Below are 23,483 nucleotides of genomic sequence, written 5' to 3'. Positions count from 1 at the left end.
ACTTTCACGTACAATGTTGCACCAAAACAAACGCACACATCTGCGCAGCATACGTTGTAAATGTTTGTCTCTGTAATTTAGTCGTTTTGTATCTGTACTACAACTGCTACTTCTACTACTACTACCAATAATAATATTATTAATAGGAATGAAGCAGCTGTTATTGTTACTATGACTGATGTATGAATTTTTCGGAACGCACATCACTCTCGGCCAGGGAATTGTGAGCCTCTGCAGTTGTTTGCTGTCCGTGGTGCTGATTTGAATATTTGCACTCTCTCTCTCTCTCTCTCTCTCTCTCTCTCTCCCTGCTCCCCCGGGCCCTGCGCGCACTGCAGCGTTACCGCTCCTCTCCTCTCCTCTCCTCTCCTCTCCTCTCCGCAGACGGGATTGTAGGGCTGGAGCCGGAATGGGGGATGTCTGTGGAGCGGGAGGCGCTGCTCTCCTCCTCCTCCTCCTCCTCCTCCTCCTCTTCCTCTCGCCGGATAGAAGACGCCGCTGAGGACGAGTAACTGTGACCGCGGTCCGCGCCTTTGGCTCTTTCTTTTTGGGAACGAAAATAAAGCCACGGTCGACCACAGGAGAGCGGTGGGAAGTTACGGCCGGTCACGCCGGGATAAGTGGCGCCGGCTCGGGCTCTGCGCATCCGGTGACTGCGCGTGAAAGGTAGGGACATGGAGGGCACGACGAACGCGACGCCCGTCTGCATGCAGCCTCCCGAGCTGGTGTTTTCTCCACGACATCGAGCGTGCGCGCATGTGCGGCTTTTTTACTGCGTTGTTCTACAGCGTGGCAGGAGAACTGGCTGAAAACATCATCTGGTGGTGGTGGGGGACGGGGACGGGCGTCCGCTCGTTATCCTTCACCTCCACCCATTCAGCATCAGTCGCGTCTCATTGAAGAGGAGCGGAGAGGAGAGATGTGATCATCACCCTCCTCATCATCCTCACCCCTGTCATTTTTTTATTATTATTATTAATTATTAGTCTGGAGTCTGGAATCTGGAATCGGTCCCCCTCCTTGTGCACTGACATCTTCACCCTTAGAAATGTATTTCAAAGTTTTCCTACGTTCAGTTGTTTCCTGCCATGGTGATTGTTATTTAGCCGCGGCTTTAAATGAGAAATGAAACTGCGACGGTTGGACATTGGTACAATTTTTCTGTGTGTGTGTGTGTGTGTGTGTGCGCGATGCGAGGTCGTGGCCTTGGTAGCCGAAGACATCAGTCTCCCTGTCCGTAATCCTTTCTGAAGAAATCTCAAAAGTGGAGGGACTGTCTTGCCCTACTTTAGCAGCCATGAGTCATTTAAAAAAAAACAAAAAAACCTTGTCTCGTGTCCCCATAACTTTCCCCTTTTCAAACTGAATTCAATACTGAGCTGCTCTCTGTCTCCCTCACCCCTCCTGAGACGTACCGTAGTATTCCTGTCTTTCAGACCTGGGTCAATGTGTCTTTCATGCCTTCAAATTAACATTCGCTTTAGCTGCACCCCTTTAGCACAGCTTTTTCTTCTTTCTTTTTTTCCTTGGTTGACCTCAATAGCGGAGCCTAACTGATTTAGTAGCCTCAATTTGTTTTGGAGTCAGAGAGAGAGAGAGAGAGAGAGAGAGAGAAACGAGCAAAATTTGTCTGCATTGGCCTCTATTTTCCTCTTTGTCAGAGAGAGAGAGAGAGATGGCACACACTCAGTTTTGAAACCAGCACGTTTTATTGTTGTGATAGTTTCTGTTGGTCAGGAACTACAGGATGAGCGGTTGATTTTGTTTTGGGGGGACCCCCCCCCTGAAATAAATGCTGCATATTTAAACAAACATTAATGTAAATTGCTGCGGGTGTCATTGGGTCCTTAACTGTGGGGCAGCGGGAGTATTAGGAAGGAGGAAAGGATTTATCAAAGGATTTTAAGACACGCTGGTAGCGGCCCTGCCTGTTTAATGGCCCAATCAATCTTTGTTGCCGGTTCTTGGTGCTAGAACCAGTGGAGAACAGAAGAGCCGGCTCTGGGGCCTGAGGGCCGAACGTGAATATGCGGCGGAATCAGAGAATCGGTGCTTAATGGTGCCATATTTAATGATGACCTTGTTTAATGATGACCATATCTCATTTCAGTAGATCAGATCACATGTGCTAATCATGATGGCGATGCTCATGTTGACAGATGTAGTATTTCTGCACTAATTATTTTAAATCGCTGCCATTTTACCGTTGTGTGGACATTTGTGTATAAAAAGAGAACAAAAAGATAGAAAGAAAGAAAGAACTGATTTCTTTTCTTGCGCATTTGCTCTGCCTGTGATATTGTCAAAAGTGTGAATAATTTAAGCTGTGAAAATGTCAAAAGGGCCTGTGTGTGTACGCAGAGAGAGGCGTGCGTGTCCGGAAGTCAGCGGCAGTTGCTAAATCATGCGCCGCTGTCCTGCGCTGACACCCAGCGCAGCTCATTAGGGGCCAAGGGGACATGCGAGGGAGGCGTGGGGACACGATAACAGGCCTGGAGCAGCCGGACGCATCAAAGGTAAAAGGTAGAAGACAGTATAACACTGCATGTATGTCCAGCCAGGGCTAGGATTTACAGTGTAACAGTGAAGTGAAAGTGAAGTGCAGCACAGCACACGGTGACACAACAAAATGTGTACTCTGCTATCAAACCATGACAGGGGCCTGGGGAGCAGTGTGTGGGGACGGGGCTTTGCTCAGTTGCGCCTTGGCAGTTCGGGATCTGATTCGGACACCTTCCGATGACAGGCCGGGTTCCTTACCCACTAGGCCACCACTGTATTACTGTATGACTCCAGAGTAAAAAAATATATATTTCCAATCCGCACTGCATTAGCTAGATTAGTCCCACACAGGTCTTTCTCTCATTTTTACTTAAAATTATTCTTAATAAAGTATTTTTAATGTAACAGCATGCATTACTGAACAGATAAATATAATACATATATAATACCCTTATTGTACCCTTACATTACCGAATTGACACACACATTCAAAAATTTAAGGACCCAGGATGTACAAATGTAATTAAGGCATTTTAAATGTGTAATTACGGTAATATTAGAACACTTCTCTGAGTTCGCATTCTCTTTCCCGTAACCATAGTAACCCCATGCAGATTTTGGTATGTTTTTTAAATAAAATATGAAAATTTCCTTACTTTGTGAGGACATTTTGTCCTAAGAAGTACATGCTCGCACACACACACTCTGATTGCTACAGGATGGTTATAAGGCATTTAAAGTTGTAAAGTGGGCTGGACAGCTCACATTTGGACAACTCCACAGCTCAGATACCAATATTTCTAGATATGATATGTACTTTTTGAGCCTTAAACTAGTGAAAAAATCTCAGCCAATGAAGTCTATTTCTGGAACAAACGTCTTCTGGTCAGAAATGAGCGGGGCGAAGCTGACAAGAAATGAAGTCAGGAGTGCAACAGAGATGAACAAGTCTGTTTCCTTTCCGCAGGACTGACTGAGAGATAATCAGCATTTCCCAGCACAGGTCCCCTTCCTCTCAAGGACTGTTTTTTTATGAATACTAATTAAATGATCTGCCAGATGTGTCAACGCCTATCGTCCCACCCGGAAGCCAGTAAAGCAGTACGACATTGAGGCGTTTTAAAAAATACTGACGTGAGCCGTGTTAGCAGCGCTTTGCCAAAGTTCGTCTGTAATTAAATCATATCTTGAGTGCTGGCCTGTTAGTATCACGCAACAGCAAAATGCACAGACAAACACATAGACACAAACAAATCAGTTCTGGAACTTGTCCACAATGCTTTTCACTTCAGGGTGACCGAGCCAAACTAATTTGGAATAGAACAGACAGACACACACACGCACAGAAATACTAAAGAAATGTCCAGAGATGTGTCTGTAATACATGGCTGTTATTGCCCTTGATATCTTACACATACACTCGCACACTCACACACACAAACACTCACACTCACACTCACACTCAGTGCTTATTCTTAGTTAGCCAAGCAGACTTCTCAGACGTGTCGGCTGTTACTACCTTTTTTTCCCAGCGAGAGACGGCTGAACGCTGGCGCTGTGTGTTACATCATCAAACCAATCCTGGCCACAGATGTTCGTTCAAAGTGACCCAGTCTATAAATATTAAAGCCGGAGTGAAAACATGATTCTGAATTTCATGCCGCACGGTTCCGGCACGCCGGAGTCAAGTCCACTTCAAGTTCAAGTTGTGCACCTGCTGCTGTGGCACGGCAGCTTCGGATGACTCTCCGTCAACGAGAACATTAGGAGCTACGTTCCGCTAAGTACCACCCTAAAACACTCATGTTTTCTCAAACAGCAAGGAGCATCATGGGAAGCAACGTCGTTCAGCCTGTGGATTTAGAGAGGCCGGCGTGGCGAGCTGCTCTTCCGACTGTAATTTACAGCACAGCAGAAGAGAAATGTGAACAGAAATACCTGCTCTGCCCCATAATTTATGGAGGCCGATGGTGTGTGAAATGCAGTGATAATGACTACAGCCCAGATTGAATTTCTGTGTTTGCAAATTCCAGAGACGGGAAACGGGGACATTCTTCTTCAGCATATGTGAATGTGTGTCTTTTACTAACCTTGCGGGGACCCAATAAAATGACACTATACACTTAAATAAGCTTGTTTGCACTCATTATACATGTGAACAAAATGTATTTGTGTCCTCATTTGAACAGTTTTTTCAAAGAATGTTCAATGGAGGCAAAGGGCGGCACTCAGCCAGCAGAATGAGCCAGGCTGTGCATCAATAAAGGTTTCCGTGGTGACACCCTCGGAATCCAGTCCACGTTCCGCCCAGGTTCTATTTGCATTCATGTATTAACCAGAGAAGGTGCTGCTGTGATAGGCCACTAAGCTTCAGAAACTGAAAGAAGGAGGAGGGAAACAGGGAGGTGTATTTTTAGTGATTTGACCATGGCCAGTTTATTTCTCCACCATGACATGTGACTGAAGGAGACCTGGAACAAACATGTTCCTCTCTGTCTCTTTACCTCTAAGGACTCCTGATTTGTCTTTTCTCCGAAGACTATCTTCCGTCAGTAACGTTTGGTGGGACTGAATTAACATGTCACCTTGGCTCAGAGCCCTGGATAGATGGGTGTAAAAGAGGAAGTCTTGCAACACTGACATGAGAACAGCATCTTATTGTGTTGAGACACATCTCCCTCCACCACTGTACAACCCGTAATAACCAACCTTGGCAGTCATGATGAAGAACTCTCCTCTCAGATTTTTCTCAGCCCGTTATGAATATCTGATACTGTGTGGCACTCATTTATAATAAAGTAGTCTATAGTACGTTATAATTTGGCAAAAAAGAAAAGGTCAATGCTGTCCATGTATCACTTTTCTGATTAATGTCTATATGTTTAAGTTATATCAAAACAACAAAAGTGGTTATATTGCTTGGACCAAAACATAATTATTAACACAAGATTAATAATATTTGCTTTACTATGGTTGTGGATTTTAAAAGTCATTTTGCCTGTCTAATGTTGGGATAGTGAAGATGTGTAGTCTGATGGCTGAAATTAAATATTATGGATTCCACTGATGAATTAAGTGCCTTCAATGTACACTAATAATTCAAAGGAGACATTGTTTTTACAACCAAAAAATTCTGAATTACCGCTTAGCCTTTTCATACCTTCGACGATGGTTTTAACACTTTGACATAAATATACATCAAAGGCTTGAAATAATGCAGTGATTCTCTGCTGCCCAGAATCAATTAACTGGCATTTCAGTGACTCGACTTCAGTCATAATGACTGAATGGAGGATTTTATAATGGCTGCTTCAGTGAGACAAGTATGAGTGTGCCAAGAGTCTTAAGAAGTCTTCTCTCTCCGCCTCGCTCTCCCCTAATGTATTTTTTCTGTCATTTCGCTGTAAATATTCCATTCTATTCCATTCTTCCATTCACCTTTCAATGCTGCTCGTTTCCGTCGATAAATAAAATCATCAACTAAATTTGGAGTAAGAGGACTTTCTATGTTTTTATTTTTCCAGCTAGTCCATTAAATGCCTCTCCTGTGTGGTTTTCAGAACAAAAGACCATAATTTTGAATTAATTACTTGCCATTAAACAGACCACTTGGCTAAATGGTTGCAGTCATGGTACTGTGCCTTTAAGATAAAAAAAAAAAACATCTGTTTTTTCCTGTTCCTTTCTAATGGACAAATAGATTTCTCAACAGGACCCATTGACACCAACTGCATCTTTTTACTCTGCCTAGTTACTGAATGATAACAAAGATATAGCTGGTGCTGATTTAACGCTTGTGATGATCACAACAGCATACCCAGTAAGAATTCTTGTTGAATGCTTTAAGCTTTCAACTTTTGAGATTCTTTATTTACATTTGTCATTCGGCAATTTTTTTTCCAAAATGCAACCACCTTAACTTTGGTTACTGTAAGACACTAATTATTCTTTTGTGCGTGGATGCTGAGCAAATTTCTCAGAGCCAGATTACATGTTAAATTGGATGGCGTGCACTGGGGGAATAATAAATTACTGCCTTGCAATTAACTAACCAGCCCTACCCGCAGCCGAGAGGAAAATATTTAAATAGGAAATAAATGGACTAGGGACTCAAGCTATTGATTTTGACCGCCTTCCCATATTTGCGTTTCATTTTTTCCTCAGTCCTTCAAATAGAATAGCTTCCATGTGGCACCGCGTTCACAAAGGAGCACACTTCAATAACTGTTTTTGTAGACCTCAGAGTGGCATTTCAAGTTGGCTTGCATGGAGAATCTGTACTTTAACGGTGCAGAGAATTGCATTAATTGATTTTGCCGCAGCCGGAGGAACCAAGTCAGATTGTGTCAGACGTGCATCCATGGCTTTTATGCAGGTGTTTGCCTGGAACACATTTTCTTCTTTCGTTCTAATTCGTACTGCAAAGAGAATACAGACCGAAATCTCTATTTCATCAGTGGTTTAATCATAGGCCCAGCATTCTGGGTGCATGTATGTATCTATGTATAGGTGTGTGTGTGTGTGTGTGTTTGTGTGTGCACGTGCCTTGGTGCAAAACTGAAGTGCCTCTGTTGGAAACCTTTCGCCAGGTTCAATGATTCACTAATGACTCAAGCACACTGAACCGGAGAGTTTAAATGAAAGGAAATGCAAGACTAAACTATTCAGTATTCAGATACACAGGATGAGAGAGAGCAGGAGAGGAGAGTCAGAAGAGACTCGAGTGGCACGACCAAAACAAATGGAGGCCAGAAATTGCGCCGAAAGAACTGGAGATGTTTTGAAGTATCATTTGAAGTGCATTATATCTGCAAATTGCTTGGCAGCCCAAACCCAAAGCCATTTTACAAAGCTGCAGCCTGCCCTGCACATCATGTTGACTGATTCCTATTCAGTGTCCTCACATCCAGTGTCCTCACAGCCAAAAACAGAAAAAATATTCATTTTAAAATCTAATATATGACAAATTAGGATCAGCGTAATGTTTGTATTGTTTTCAACACTATTGTGCTCATTGGCAGCTGAAATGCATTATGGTCTGAATTCTGAATCTGGTAGCCACATTTGAAACTGGGTTTTGGCCCTGTGTGTGTATGGAGTTCGCATGCTCTTCCAGTGTGGTGTGGGGTTCTCTAGTCCTTCCTTGGTCCGAACGCATGCTGCACTAGGTGGGTTAACAACCGCTAACTGGCTGTACGTGTGAGTGAATGGTGTGAGCACCCTTTGGTGGGCACCTTACAGTATAACCAGCAGTCATTGTCAGTTCGTGAGCTGTAGCTGGTTGGTAGCGCTGTTAGTGTGCACTGCCATTTGATTGTTTTGGTCCAATTAATCACAAGCACAGAATAATTCTAATAATGTTTCCTCCTTGATGTAAGGGTGAATGTCATTACTGTGACTCAGCTGTCTCGAGCATTTATGCATTATGGTTTGCTGCTCCAGGATATTTGCCAGACGCTGATGAAACAGTGTTTAGGGAGCTGTTGGGGAAATGTGGCTCCAATGACTGGTTCAAAATTTTCCACATAACACATGCTACACTGCATGTTTTTACAGTGTCTTCTTCAGTATGAATATGAATATGTCAAGAACCCAGTTATCTACCTAAACAACGTATTTAACCCCATCACACATAGGAAATCAGCAGCATAATATGTCCCTCTTGATCACAATTCTCTCAAGGAATCAACAACACATGTACATGGACATGTTGGGTCTCACCGCAGTGTTGCATGCTCTCCTTTCTGTTTGGTGCTGCATCTTTCCATTCAATTTGGAAGTGTGTTTGGCGCAGATGTCTTCACAGATTGGACAACATTTTCCACAGATTTGAAATGGGACTGAATTCAGGGAAAATGAGGGACATCTTGTTGTTCTGCAGTGAAACATCTCCCCTGTGTCATCCTCTGTTGCTCATGATGTCTGCACCACTGACACAAGGTAAAATGATCAGATTTCAGTACTTGACAATGATCAGAACATCTAGACAATTCATTTGAAACCAAATGTGTACGCGGTGTCTCCATGGGGACTGTTACACGGACTGTCCCTGTAAGTCACTTAAGGGCGATAGGGATAATGGCATCTGATAAATGCTGTTAGTAATGCATAAATGCATTAAAGTGAGAGAGATCACACGACACACCCAAAATGAAACACTTCACTCACAGATGGGATGACTGGTGCACTGCGGGGACCTGGATATTGAAGTGTCACCACTGACAGGAAATTTTATGGGATCTACCGTAAACAAGCTAATAGCAGTGTTGACTCGCTCTGCCTTCCTTTGTACAGAGAGAACACATATACTGCACTGTACACCCTTTCACTCGTTCTCTCTGCCATTCCCTCTGTCACACTTGTACGTTGTTTTGTGATCTCAGAGCTCTCATATTTGTTGCACCCTAGACACCCTAGAGGAGCCTGCAGGATTTACCATAACACCAGTAGGTACACTCCTCCACACTGCTAACACTGCTGTGGGTGTGCTGGTCCCTCGGCTTCTCATCAAAAAAGTCTCAGTCAGGGGTAAACATGACCGGCCCTGGTTTAAATTATGTTTTCTTCCGTGCAACCGTATGCACATTTAAAAGTCGGATTTTGCTCCTTTTTTAATGTGGCAGGGACACCGAGGTCTCCCTCTCCGGACCAGCCGGACCTGGGTCTATTCAGTCGTTGCACAATTCATACTCGGCAGACTTTTAAGCAGTGATCTCGATACATTTCTGAAGGCCTTGCATCACGCACAGCCTGCTAGCGTGACAGAAATAATTACACACAAAAAATGTCCGCTTGGGTAGTTCTTTGTCACCAAAATAACATGTTTGATGTGACATTAGTTAACTATATTTCTATTCATGGCATTTACCAGACGCCCTTATCCAGACTGGCTTATGTTCAGTAGTTACAGGGACAGCCCCCCTGGAGACACTCACGGAAAAGTGTCTTGTTCTGGGAGGCAATGGTAGTAAGTGGGATTTGAACCTGTGACTTTGTGGCCTTCTGGTTCATAGGCAAGTGTGTTACCCACTAGGTTACCGCCACCCTACTCCCCTTGAATAACTATTATAGTACATCAAAAATTGGGGCCTAAGCATATTCATTGTTGTTAGTGTCATTATGGATGTTAGGATATAACAGTAGAGATGGATTGTCCCATAGTAATCAGTGTAAAAAACATATTGCATATTTATTCAATATTACTTACTCTGATGGGGTATAAGGGGTATTGTGACTTTTTTTATGATGCTGCTGTCTTCACTTAAGAGGCAATGTGGTCCTCAGCGTTATCGCAGCCTTTCGGGTCTTATCTGAACCCGAGTCTAAGCCCAATTCGCAAAAGAAGTCAGCAGACCTCTGGGACCATATTAAAACCAGACCATTAAAGTTTTATGACTTCAACTCACTTATCACGGTGGTAGGCTGGCAAATCAGGCCAATTAGTTGGAGACGAGAGACGCAATCTTAAATCTTAAATTCTCCTTCTCCGAAGCATGTTGGGAGCATTTATTCGGTTTCTAGTGATGGTGGCAGGGGCAAATTGGGATGATGAAGAGCAAGTGTAATTTTGTACAGCACTGATTAGCTTCAAGCTCTTTTATGTACTGATCTATTGAAGATTGACCCGTTAAATCAGGGCTGTCCTCTTATTCCCATGGTGCTATTTTTACATTAACACAAAAAGAAGGGTAGTGTCCAGACACCTAGACACACTGGAAATATGACATGTCACATGATTAAAGCACACACCCTTCATTTGTGTATCACGTTTAAGTGACAGGAAGAACACTTCCTGAAACTGAGAATTGACCTTACATTTAGCAGTAGCACAATTTAAAATTAAACCTACACTGTCAAAAATTTATGCCATAACTGTGGTCATTATTAACCCTTATGTGCCCTCTCACATGCATGACCCTTTTCAAGATTTCTTGTCCACATCACATGCATCTGAAAAAATTTCAAGTGTTCCTGACACATAAACTGTATAGCCTTCTGAGCTGAGGTTGTGACACTATCTGTAACCCATAGGGGGCCATTTGCAGTGGACCATGAACATCACCCCATTAGTGTCACAAGACAGAGACAGACAGGTGGCAGCAGAAGTAGAGCGCATATGCACATATGTGTGAGCCTATTGTTTCTGAGCAAACCACGTGATCCAGGCTAAAGTCTTCATACAGTTTATATATGAATGTGTCATTGTCTTTAAATCAGCATCCTGTTCACCAGTTTGCGCTTGGCTCCAATCACATTCCCTGCTTCTGTAGTGAGAAAAAGGCTAGAGTAATCACTCTGTGAGTTGTGCAAGAAGTGCTTCACAGCAGAGAAGCCGGTCCTCTTCCGTTCTGTATATCAGCAGTACAAAGAGGCCAGGGGTTGCGAGCATTCCAGGGAGGCCACGCTGCTTAGAAGTGTCTTTGCACATGGACGTGGACTGAGGCCTGTCAAGAGGGACCCTTTTAGCTCTGTTAGCGGTCCGTCTGATTGCACTCGGCAGCATTTTAAAGGGCTCCAGCAGCCCTGCATGTTAGGGCTGATCATGTTCTGGCCCTCTTTTCGAAACCTCCAGCCACTTCTCTCCTTCCCAGACGGTGGTGTTGTGTCACACAGGGGACAAGAATACGCTTTAGTGCTAGTGTGAATGTGAGATTAGCTTTTTTTTTAAACGATGCTGCAGGCTTGATTTAGCCTTGATCACTTCAGTTGCATAAAGCAAATGTTCAGGTGGATATAATAACAGGGTTTCAAGACCTTGTTCAAGGCCATTTTTATCAAATGTAAGACTCTTCATCAGGGTCATCAACACCATTTCACCCAGGTTCTCAGCAGACACTGTAAGTCAAATTCGAATATACACACACACACACACACACACACACACACACACAGTATACAGTCATGTGAGAAAACTAGGACACCCCATTAATCAGCTCTTTATTAGGAAATGTTCACATATCAATGTCCAGTCATGTTTTTATGTATGTCTGGAAAATGTATGTATGTCTGTATTTTAATGGAGGAAAAAGTTAGGACACCTTACCCCCTAATAACTAGTGTTGCCCCCTTTGGCTGATATAACTTCGGTGAGACGCCTTTGGTAGCCTTTTACCAGTCTCTGACATCGATCAGAAGAAAGTTTGCCCCACTCCTCAACACAGAGTTCTTTCAGCTGTGAGATGTTTGAGGGCCCGTTTCAAGTCACCCCACAGCTTCTCAATGGGATTACGATCAGGGCTTTGACCTGGCCATTCCAGGACTCTCCACTTCTTAGTTTTTAGCCAGTCCTTGGTGGATTTGCTGGTATGCTTTGGGTCATTGTCATGTTGCAGTATCCAGTTCTGCTTCAGCTTTAATTTTTTTGCAGATGGTTTCACATGTTCTTCAAGCACCCTCTGATACACAGTAGAATTCATGATGGTGAGCTGGCCAGGTGCTGCTGCAGCAAAGCATCCCCAAACCAAGATACTGATACTTTTTTATATATGTTTTATATATTTTGTATATTTGGTTTACATTTACAGCATTTATCAGACGCCCTTATCCAGAGTGACTTACAGTCAGTAGTTACAGGGACAGTCCCCCCTGGAGCAATTTAGGGTTAATTGTCTTGCTCAGGGACACAATGGTAGTAAGTGGGATTTGAACCTGGGTCTTCTGGTTCACAGGCGAGTGTGTTATCCACTAGGCTACTACCACCATCACCTGAAGAAGTGTGCAGCGTGCCTGGCAGATTACTGACAGATGGAAGGCTTTTTTCGTTTGATTTTTTACAAATGTAAGCACATACATTTGTCACTAATCCTGATTCAATGATATCAGAGAATTTTTTTTTTATATAATCAGAACACGTCCGCTGGTAAGTCTCACACACAAAAGTGCAAAACACATACTAGAACTTCGCCAAATTATTTTAGAGGTTACCAGTAAATACATTTATTAGGTCTACAGTATTTTAAGACCTTTAACTCTGGATTTAAGGATTACTTAATGATAAATGATTTTTAATGATATTTAAGGCCTAAGTTTTCAAAAGTTCAGATACACTGAATAAGCTACATAATTTTGAGGCTATTATTGTTATGACACATATAACTATGGTTTACAAATGGCTGATTTAACATGATTAGGGGCTGATCCTGTTGGAACTCATAACTAATAACAAAACAACTATATCAGCTATATCACTGTAGTCTTGCTTGTCATGCTTTTCTTCTGTTGAGAGCAAAATTTGAATGCAGTATTTCTTCATATCATTTTTTTGCAAACAAATGTTGAATGCAGCATTTTTTATTTAACCCTTTGAGTTTTTTACTCTTTCAGCCCAGACAGCTGAACTAGACACACAGTGGTGTTGATCCATTAAAGCGCAGTGCTGGGTCACAGTGGTAAAGCCATTGATTTCAGTGAAGAGTGCAACGTGCATCTGATGTGGCACTTAGTGTGGGTAACAGCAGGGATTCTTGGCTCTCCTTGCCTGGGGGGTATTTCATGTATCAGACACATCTGGGACTCTGTGGTCCGCAGCCAGCAACTGCGGTGGTCTCTGTGCAATCTGTGTACTAAAAAAAAAAAAAAAACGGAGCAAGTACCATACATAAAGCATAGATAGATAGATAGATCGATAGATATTTGCTGATATTAATTGATATTTGCAAAAATTAATTACAGAAATTAGCAAGGCCCACTCCTCTGGCATGTGTTTAATAAGCGGGCTCTTGCTCTCTAACCACAGCAGTTTTTAACAAGACGTGTTGCGAACCCATATGAGCATGAATTTCAAACAAACGACATGATGCATTGCACGACTGTGTAAGCTGGTGGAGTGCTTCACATATTCCGGCGGTCTTTTGCCGTGTGCTCAGTGTGGCATGCTCATTTATAAACCAGGATCGTGGAGATAGAGCGATGGTTTTTATTATTTCATTATTTAAATAATTATAATAATTAAAATAATATATTAAAAAAGGTATTTAAAGAACATAAGCAGAATGGGAATTTGCTCTGGTTGTTATGCCAAATAAAAAAAATTACAGGTCTCCAAAGAGGCATGGGTAATTGTTTTTCCTGCTTCAAACTTTTCAGAAGAAATGAAGTGTTATTTGATTTGTTCTGGTTGATAAAAGGCCTGTTATTGTGCATGTCTGCATTTTACAGATGGGTACTTTGACTGTTCACATGAAGATGTAATTTTGCAGTTTACTCTGTTCGAATCTGGAGAGGCATATATGAGGGGGCAGACAGAAATGTAAAGGGGGCACATGGTGGCAATGGAGGTGGGAAAGAGGTGGGGTGGGGATGCTCTGGATAAATGTTTTTGTCCTGTAACTGGATTGCACTTTGTCAGGCCTCTACCCTAAGACTTGTCCAACTTGGGTGTCCACCTGATGGGTCATTGAGGCACACAAACCACCTGACCACAACAAGGTGGCAATCCCTCAGGGGAAAAACTAAAAAATTAGAGCACAATGTTTTTTCAGCTCTAACAGACAGGCTGACAGTGGTGCTTGGGGGATCGAGAAAGAAACACTCCTCAAACGAGACTGAAAGTGCGAGAAGAACAATGGACTAGTCCCCCACTGGCCGTACAAATATAGACGTGTTTTATTATTTGTTAATTATCTCACCAGTCGCTAAGATTTTGAAGACAAGAGATTTGCTGCTTCCTCTACCTTGCCGCGAATTTTGTTCTTCCCTGCCTGCTGTCATGACTCCGGGTTGGTAGAGGAAGGAGGTGCAGAAGCCAGACTAAATGCTCAAATAAAATTCTTTAACCGAGAAACAACAATGGTACGTCATCTAACTTGTGCCGTTTCCAGTGGATTTTCGGCTGCTGTAGTAAAAACCTGTTCATATTCAGTTTGAGGGTATTTTATTATTTTCTTTTTTCAACTTTGAAAAGTTTGATTCAAGGGGGCAGGACGTTTGTTTATGGGGGAACTTCCCCCTCTTGCCCCAGCGTAGAGTCGGCCCCATTTAAGGTTATGGCTTGTGTTGAATGAAACAAATGCTGAAATGAAGGGCTGCGTCAGGCTAAAATGTAGCACACTGCGAGTCAGAGATGTTTAAAATGGCAGCATTTGTTGAGATTGGGGGTTTAAAGTGATGGTTTGCTGTATGCACTTTGTGTTCCTCATGAATGCAGTTTCAGTCAGAGCTTGGCGCATCAAAGCCTCCTTTCATTTTTAATGTGGATCACAGCCTTGCTGGTTTTATCTCTCTTATCTGTTTTTTTTTAGCGTGGAGGAAAATGTTTGAGATAGTATTCCATTCTTCAAGGAGGACTGCTTAATATAGGCCGCAGTCTGTGGCTCGACCTAATTGCCGGTGCTGGAGAGAGAAAGCAAAACCTAAAGATCAACCTAAAGAGCAGTATTATTCAATTGTAAAAAAAAAAAAAAAAAAAAAAAATGTGACTTCATAATTTTAACAATTTATCGGAACCAGTTTGCCCAATCACAGCAGACACTACCACCTTTCTGCCAACATTGTGACTTAGTACATTTACAGCATTTATCAGACGCCCTTATCCAGAGCGACTTACAATCAGTAGGTACAGGGACAGTCTCCCTGGAGCAATTTTAGGGTTAAGTGTCTTGCCCAGGGACACAATGGTAGTAAGTAGGATTCGAACCCGGGTCTTCTGGTTCATAGGAGAGTGTGTTACCCACTAGGCTACTACCACCCTGGTAGTAATCTGCAATCCATGTGTACAGACTGGAAGGAATGCAGTTTATTTCTCAGGCCAGCTAAACCTCATGTGACTATGTATTATACTGAATTAAAACATTAAATTATCCATTAATATGATATTACAATCAACAACACTCCACCAGGCATCAGTCCACATATCACACAGCACCACAAACTAAACAACACTGCACACAGATCAGGAAACCACATGCCTGACAACTCTTGCATTCTCCAGCAACAATTACTGCAATTTTTTGTCCAAAAAAGGCATTTATTTTAGAAAAGTTGCTGTAAATTAAGGCAAACTGCAGAATTTACATAATAGACTGTGTCCTCTGTTGGTTTTAATAACTACATGAAACATGCAGGTACTGCATACAATTAACAAATAATTTTGACATTTTTAAAACCTCTAGGAAACATGGTACCATAAAGTGGGAAATTGAGGAATACGGGTAGACAAAATGAGAGCCTGCACTTCACAGTGGCCTGAAACATCCAGCACCTGATACAGCACCTGCCCCAGAGACGGCCCTGGACAAAAATAGCCGCTGATAAATTTCACTACAAACCCTCGACCCCCAACTCCACCCCACACATGCCACACACACTTCAATTCTTTCTCTCTCTCTGGACTGTGAGGTTCCTGCCGGAACCCATGTCCTGTTCCACACAAATGTAGAACACGTACAGAGGCACTGTTGTGTTTTTTGCAGGGAACATTATCTCCTGGCCAAAAAATCTGTCCAGAGCAGCATCACAAACAGGCCGAAATATGATTCATACAGCATGTTTCTAACACAGCATTACTGTTGGCATATGTTAGCTAACACCATGCAATACTTGGAGTTTATGTGGGGCAGGTCTGGCCTGCTGGGAACATCTCAAGATATTCTTAAGGGGGCAGGTTTAAAGTGACTCGGGATCAGTCTTAAAATGGGCATGTTTAATGGGACTCGCCATTTTCTTATTTAAGATTTGGATTTAAGAGGACATGTTATGTGCTTCTTAAAGGGGATGTTTAATGAGGATTTGTTTGTTAATCCTCTGTGGGGCTTGAGTTTTAACCTTTTGGTATTTGGTATTTCAGCCAGAGAGTATTTCTCTCTGGAGTGTTTTATATAATAAAGATGCAATGAATAATAATATGATAGTAATGGGATTTTTCTAATAATTACCACTAGACTTGGAATTTGCATGAAATTCTTGATGTCCATGCTAGTGGCTGTACTGCAGTCCTTAAACACAATCCACACAAAAGGCTGCTTGATGTGAAGATTCATCTGTGTAAAGAAATCCTTTCTTTGCATATCTAGGGCTTCCCCTTGTGATCTTACGGTGGGTGACTTCTGGACAAAAGCCAATTCACCAAGCCTCTTGCAGCTAAGCACCACAGCCGGTCTAGAGCACCAGTTAAAAGAAATCAGCTCCAGGCTACATGTTATTGCATTAACTGTAAATGCTTGAAGTAGGAACCATGGGATCACAAAGGTTTTCCATTGTGGCCTGGACTACAGAATGTGCTGTCTGTGCAGTACAAAAATATTCTGATTGCATTTTGATGCAAATTAGTGCTTGTCTTTTTCAATCTGATCTATGTTTTTTTTGTCCTCTCATCAGGGTCCTCACAACACTTTTACTTAATCATGTAGCGCCAGATTTGGAGTTAGCAATTAGCCACTGGTGTGTGAAATGAGTGGAAAAAAGCCTGATATCACAGCTGTTGTATTCCCATTGTAATCTGTCATTTAAAGCATCAAACAGTAATTATGTTCTGTACCCATAAATGAGAGTCATCTTGTATAACTGTCAGTTGCACAGTTTGAAACTAAGATACTGACACAAAGACACATGGCACCAAGATGTTCTAACGTTGTTTTCGGTCATTTCTTTTCCCCAATGAAAACACATGGACTCTAGAGATATGACTGTTGACTAATCTAGAGATGAACGATTCAACATTCTGAAATTTTTTATTTTAATTGATTATTTAATTTGAAATAATATTATTTACCTGATGAACTGTTTGGCTGGTTCCGTTTTACAGACTGAATGAGTTACAGCTTCATCTGGTGTCACAGTCTGCATTATCAGAAGACCAAAAGTGGATGTTCAATTTCTTGCATCTGTGTTAGATGTCCCCATGACGTCCAAAAAGTTACCATGTCTAGGTTTGACTATATGTTGACGTCCAAGCATGGTCATATTTAGACGTCAAAATAGTGGACACAGTTTTCCAGAATTGGTCTTGGACCGATGTACGCAATATAGACATGATCTGCTCATCCATAAGATAATGTTTAGTTGGCTGAAACATGGTAAAAAACATACAGTATAGTGTAGATCCAAGATTGCATAACATTAGTCATACAAGTGCTTTGATTTTGCAAACATAAAAATTGAGTTCAGCAGAACAGAATTACATTTGACAAGAAACTAAAACTTTTGGAGATGCAATCACAACAAGCCATAGTTTACCAGAGTGTTTTCTGTAAGCCTTCAGAGAATTCAGCAAAAGCGAATTCAGGACTACAAAAGTCAAATATGCAGAATGTCTGGAATTGCAGTTTGCAATCAGTTACTTGTCTGCTGTCTATAGAGGACAGCAAACAATGACACACGTCGGAAATAACCCAGTCAAGGACTTGAACACATGTGACCAATAGACTTTAAATGACATTGTTTCATGTTGCTCGCTGTCCTACGGCTGTTTGTTACACCACTATCCCTTCTCTGAACCTTGCTATTTTAATCTACATATTCCTCACAACATACCACTGCATGTCTACCCCCTACACACCCACATCCTGTACCTTTCATTGCAGTACCTTCTGAGATCCTATGAGCTTCAAAATGACTCTAATTATCCCTGATGAACTAGGCACATTCCATAAAGGAGTAATTTATGGCAAAAATCTAGACTTGCATTTATGCAAGGAGTCTGTTGTGTGCTTCAGTTTAACAACTAATGACTAACGTCTGCACCATAAGCACATGTAACAGAGATGTGCATGAGTCCTAAATAAAGTGCGACTAAAAACATTTTTTTTTTGTATTTCATTTTATTAAATTTTTATTTCCAGTTTGTCTTTCACCTTGGGGTAGTAAGGTGGGTGGAAATGATGCTCCATTCTAAAAGTGTGTTTTATTTTAGTACTTCATGTGTTGTGTGAGAGTAAATATTGTACATATAGTTAGTGATGTTTTGTGGATCGTGGTAGCCCATGTTTAGTTTCGGATGGCTAGTCTTGGCTAAGCTTACTATGTGTAAATTGTAACTTTTGTATAGTGAACTGAGCAGGGGAGTTCATGGGGGCCACACTGTTTTATTTTGTGGTTATTTGAGACAGGTATGCGTCTTTTATTTAGTGTTTTTCTCTTTTTGTACATTTTGTATATGTGTTAATTTTACATATTACACATTGAAATTAGCATGGCGCTGGGCCTAACTCGGTTGAACTAACACAGTTCATCTTTGATCTTAGGGAAGTGAGTAAACTGAACAGGGGAGCTTCACTGTTTTATTTTGTGGTTATTTGTGAAAGAAAAAGAAAAAAGTCAAGGAACGGCAATCCTTGAGACCTGATTTCCCATCCCGATGAGTCGAACTGAAGGCGTACACACAGATGTGCCATATTGCACTGTACAATCCCCACTTCTGTTCTCAGTGTTCATCTGTGAATGTGCCTCTTGAGACCGTTTAGTCAGTCTCCTGAAGTTTGTGGATGACACAACTCTCATTGGCCTAATCACTGACGCCACAAGGAGAGTGTACCAGAGGGAAGTGGACCGTGTAACATTAACCACCTGGAACTCAATGCAATCCAGTGGAAAAGGTCATCAATTCATACAGATATCTGCTCTCTCGATCCACACAGAAGTAAACGCCTTTTACAACCTGTTAGCGGTTCAAGTTCTATGTCTTTCTTCAGCTTTGTCACTGCATTCATATTGCTGTCACAGGGTGAAGGTCTAAATCTTACAGGAAATGGGAGAACCAATCATTTCCAAGAACCATAAAAGCCCGGCTCAGCCAGATAACTGAACAGCCAGTTCAACAGAGCTGTGGACTACAGCAACCTCACTTCATCCATAACTGTCTGGTTCAGAGGAACAACTTGCAAGACTCGGAGCAACTATCATTGTGCCATTTCCTCAACTTCCCTGCCTTGAGACCCTGTATCAATCAAGAGCATAAAAACTTACAGGGACAATTGGTACTGGCCCGACTCACTCTGGTCTCTACCCACTTCAGAAACTCTCATCTTTCTGACACTCAGATCCAAAAGAACTCGGCACCTTAGCAGTTTGCTCCCAAGGGCCATAATATAATGGAATGACCGCTCATTATCAGTGACTGCTGCTGTTGTCTCGGTTTCTTTTTGCAGCATATGTCAGTGTCACGATGGCTGGACATGGCAAGGAAGAAGGACGCATACGCACGACGTCACAGAATGGGGGTTTAATACATGTTAAACAAGACAAGGGAAACATCACCAAACAATGACCCGACGGCAAACAGACACGAACAGGGTAGCTTTATACAATCATACACAGGCAAACACGATCAGGGAACATTACACAGGAAGAACATGAAACTCCGGTCTGAACTCCTGATCATGACATTACCCTCCCTTCTAGGCACGAATCCCGACGTGCCACCCAAAATGATCCATGAAAGGGGGGGGGGGGGGGGGGGGGGGGGGGGGAGTCCATAAGGACGAGTGGCAGCTGTCCTGCACTGGCGGCTTCAGGGTCGGGCCAAAGCACAGTTCATCCGTGGGGCACCGCCACTCCGGTCAGTCTCTAGCACGCCCCGCTGGAAAGTCCGCCACTTTCCTCGTCTCGGTTATTGTCGGGAGCACCTGAACTGTGCAACGGGTCTCCTCGACCCCAAGATAGCTTTCGTAGGCTGTCGAGATCCAGCTGCAAGAATTTGCCGTTACTCCTCACCTCAGGGGAAACATGGATAGCGTGACAGATCTTCTCAACCCCACAAGGCATGGACTTCATCAGAAAACAACTCCAGACCCAGAGTTGTCCCTGCCGGACCGAATCAAGACAGTCAGTGTCTCCCTGACCTGGAGCTGCATCTACCAGAATTACTCTCAACTTACCTCAGTTAGCCTCAAGTGTTTCTAAAATATCATAATGATTGTAGCATGTTTTCGATTGGTATAAACGCTTCCTGGAAGGTGGGCCAGGATGAGGGAATACTGCCTTTTCCCAGCCATGAATGTCTGAGTATTCTATGAGAGAAGTCATTTTATGCTGTGTATGACATTGTGCCAATACAGTAATTCATTGTAAAAGGTGCAGCAACAAAGTGTTGGGCATAGGCAATGAATACTTACGTAGACGTGATTTTTTTTTTCCAATAAATTTGCCAGGACCTCACGTAAACTTTTGTTGGGGTGTTGTGTGTAAAATTCCGAGGGGAAATTTTTAATCCATTTTGGAATAAAGCTCTAATGTAACAAAATGTGGAAAAGCACAGAGTCTGATCAGCATAGTGTTAGGTAGAGGGACAGATCCAAACTCTAGAAATCATCCCTAGTCTGTCCCAGCACTGAACCAGGAAGGGGTCAATGTGGGGTCATGTTGGGAAGCCTAGAGCTGATAATTAAATAACGACCCTTTACAATATGAGCCAGCAACTGATCTAATACGTAAAGTGAGACTTTGCAGTCAATAAAGGGATTTCTTGTAAACAGGGTATTGAGTATTATTTAGTGTCACATGGTCACAACACAATTGTAATCTTGCCCAGTCAATACACCTAATCTTGTCCTATCACCACAAAAAAATTTGTGATTTCATTATGCCTGTTGTTGGAAAATGGATCATACCTGTCATTACACACAAAAACCCTCTGCACTGCTGAACTAATTGATAAAACACTCCACATAAAGCCTTTATAAACTTTTTTTGTGAAATAAACAATGATTTAACAACACTCCCTATCATGGAATGTAATGAGTTCTCCTTTCCGGAGTTTCTTTGGCTACCAATAGAAGCTTGTGCCAGTGTGGCTAATTCTGTGTAATTGTAATCTATATGGCCTCAGGCTCCAATTTCACAGTTGCAATGCTGGGACACTGAGCTGTGACGATAATCCCGTCATTTAAAGCTCAAAACTGTGGGCCTGCCCTACCCTTATTCCGAAACCAATTGTCTTTCTTGCTACTCTATTTGCTGAATCAAATCAGAAACTTGCAGCTAGCTACGTTTCAGTGTTAATTTTATTAAACCAAACTGATAACGTCCCACAATGTAGCCAAATTTGAAGCATGAAGCGTTTATATTGATTGGCCACATTTACTCTCAGCTTTGACAAATGTTTAGGATTGATTTGTTCTTCTTTTTTTACTTGTCTAACTGTGAATATTATATGTTATATGCTGACCTTCAGAAAAAAAAAAAGTTTAAGCTTCATTTTGGGTCGACGTCCAACAGATGGATTTGTGAATCACGGTTTTTGTGTATAGCTCTGTCTATGCAATTATCACATCTATGATTGCTGTCGTGCTGATGATAATAGCAATTTAAAGGTAATTAGACACTACAAGTCTTTAGGGATTTGTTTAAGAAATTCATACTATTCTAACCTTGCTTAGCTGTGAGTGTATGAGTCAAGGTCCTTAGATTGTCCAAGTCAAGGACTGAACCTGCTTGTCCACCCATGTTCACCCAGTTGTGGGATTCCTGAGGGGGATCTCACACTCCAAAGACAAGCTTAATATAACTGCCAGCCCTAAATTGGAGTTTCAATTGATGTTTCTGTGTGTTCCTCTAGATAGACTAGCTCAAAGACTAGACTAGTAAACTAGTATGTTACTTGGGATTTGTGCTGTCAGTGGAGATGAGTCAGGCTAGGGGTGGTGTGCTGACAGTCTCAGAGTCGTGGCCATGCTTCTGCCACCACAGGGCCTCAGCTGTTTTCAAGTGTTCTTCATTACCAAACTCGGCCTGTCCTTCCATTACTCCCTCCACCGTGCCTCTTGCTTTTAACTCTGTACATTTTGATGAATCAAGAGCCAATCAGCTCTGTCAGTTTCATTCCGGCACCCTGAGAGCTCTAATGAAATCTCAGAGCAGAGCAGTGGGCACCCCTCACCTGCCTGTAATAAGTCCCAGCACTGGAAATCTGTTTCATTACCAGTAGCCCCAACCCTTTTGTAATGGAATCCTTTGGGGGCTCTTTGGCCAGACATCACACTGGTCACAGTTTAAAAGAGGCATTCCCCCAATTTGTCTAAGATAACTCTGCTCAGCCCTCAAAACAAAGATTTATTCAGGTTTATTCATTGATCAGTTTCCTTTTTTCTTTTTCTGAAAGGCAAAAGTTTAATTGCAGCATTTTGTATCTGCAGAAGTAGCTTTGAGACAGCCAGACTTGTTTCGGTAAGTCCATGATGCAAGGCTCTGGCAGACACTGAACTGAGTCCCTTGCTAAAGTTAAACAGAAATCTCACATCACCGAGAAGGAACAAGCATGGATGCAAGATCTGCTTATCCACATCCACAGAATTTTCCCTTGCTCATATATTGTTTGTATTGGTTTGGTCTCATGTGGTAAATTGTATTTCAATTTTTAAGTAAATGTGTATTTAGTTTATACTTCACATATGTAATACAATAAATATCATTCTATATGTAAAAAAAAAAAACACAATAATATCAAAAGTCTTTTGGGAGATCATTCCATATAACACAACACAAATGTCATGGTTATAACTGCATTTGGCCCAGCAATACTATGTTTACAACACTAATAACCTGAATGATAAATTGATAATTGATAACTGAAATGCAACTGCGAGGCATGTGCTGGCAGAAATATGTGAAATTCAACTAAACTCTATGCATTTAGATGTAATCTGTTTACTTTTGGTATTAGTGTTGTTCAGCCATAGTGTGAAGTCCAAATCTGAGACCTCCGAGTTCCCAGTTCATATTAAATTGCATCTTTAGTCCTGTGTTGATTGATTACACATGTCCTTACACCCTAATTTCCCTTACTGTTTAAACCTCAGTGGTGATCTGCCATTTTGCTTTGATTTCAGCAGTTGATTTCAGCAAGTTTTTGCATATCATAAATCATACATTCATGTAAATTAATGATTTCTAACAAATCATGTTTATGACAATGGAAATACCCCAGACACTGTCACGGCCATTTGGCATGGCGAGGCAGGTGAACTGAGATGATGACAAGACTTGACGATGAATAAGGACGCATTTGCACGACGTAACAGGGGTTTAATCTTGTGAAGAACAGGACAGGG

The 23,483-nt window shown here is 42.0% G+C and overlaps 1 protein-coding gene across 3 annotated transcripts in view; it reads left to right on the top strand.

Annotated features, from left to right (window-relative positions):
- The first annotated feature begins 391 nt into the window (after window positions 1-391).
- Window positions 392-23,483, top strand: part of dlgap4b (discs, large (Drosophila) homolog-associated protein 4b) — a 112,271-nt gene continuing 89,179 nt past the window's right edge. For all 3 annotated transcript variants that reach the window (XM_028998405.1, XM_028998406.1, XM_028998404.1), the window contains exon 1: window positions 392-666. The gene's annotated coding sequence lies outside the window, so the exon portion shown is untranslated. The remainder of the gene's footprint in view (window positions 667-23,483) is intronic.

Source organism: Denticeps clupeoides, chromosome 12 (genome assembly GCF_900700375.1).
Source record: "Denticeps clupeoides chromosome 12, fDenClu1.1, whole genome shotgun sequence".
Lineage (NCBI taxonomy): Eukaryota > Metazoa > Chordata > Actinopteri > Clupeiformes > Denticipitidae > Denticeps > Denticeps clupeoides.
Note: the sequence above shows the minus strand (reverse complement) of the source record. Positions and strands in the feature narration are given on the sequence as shown.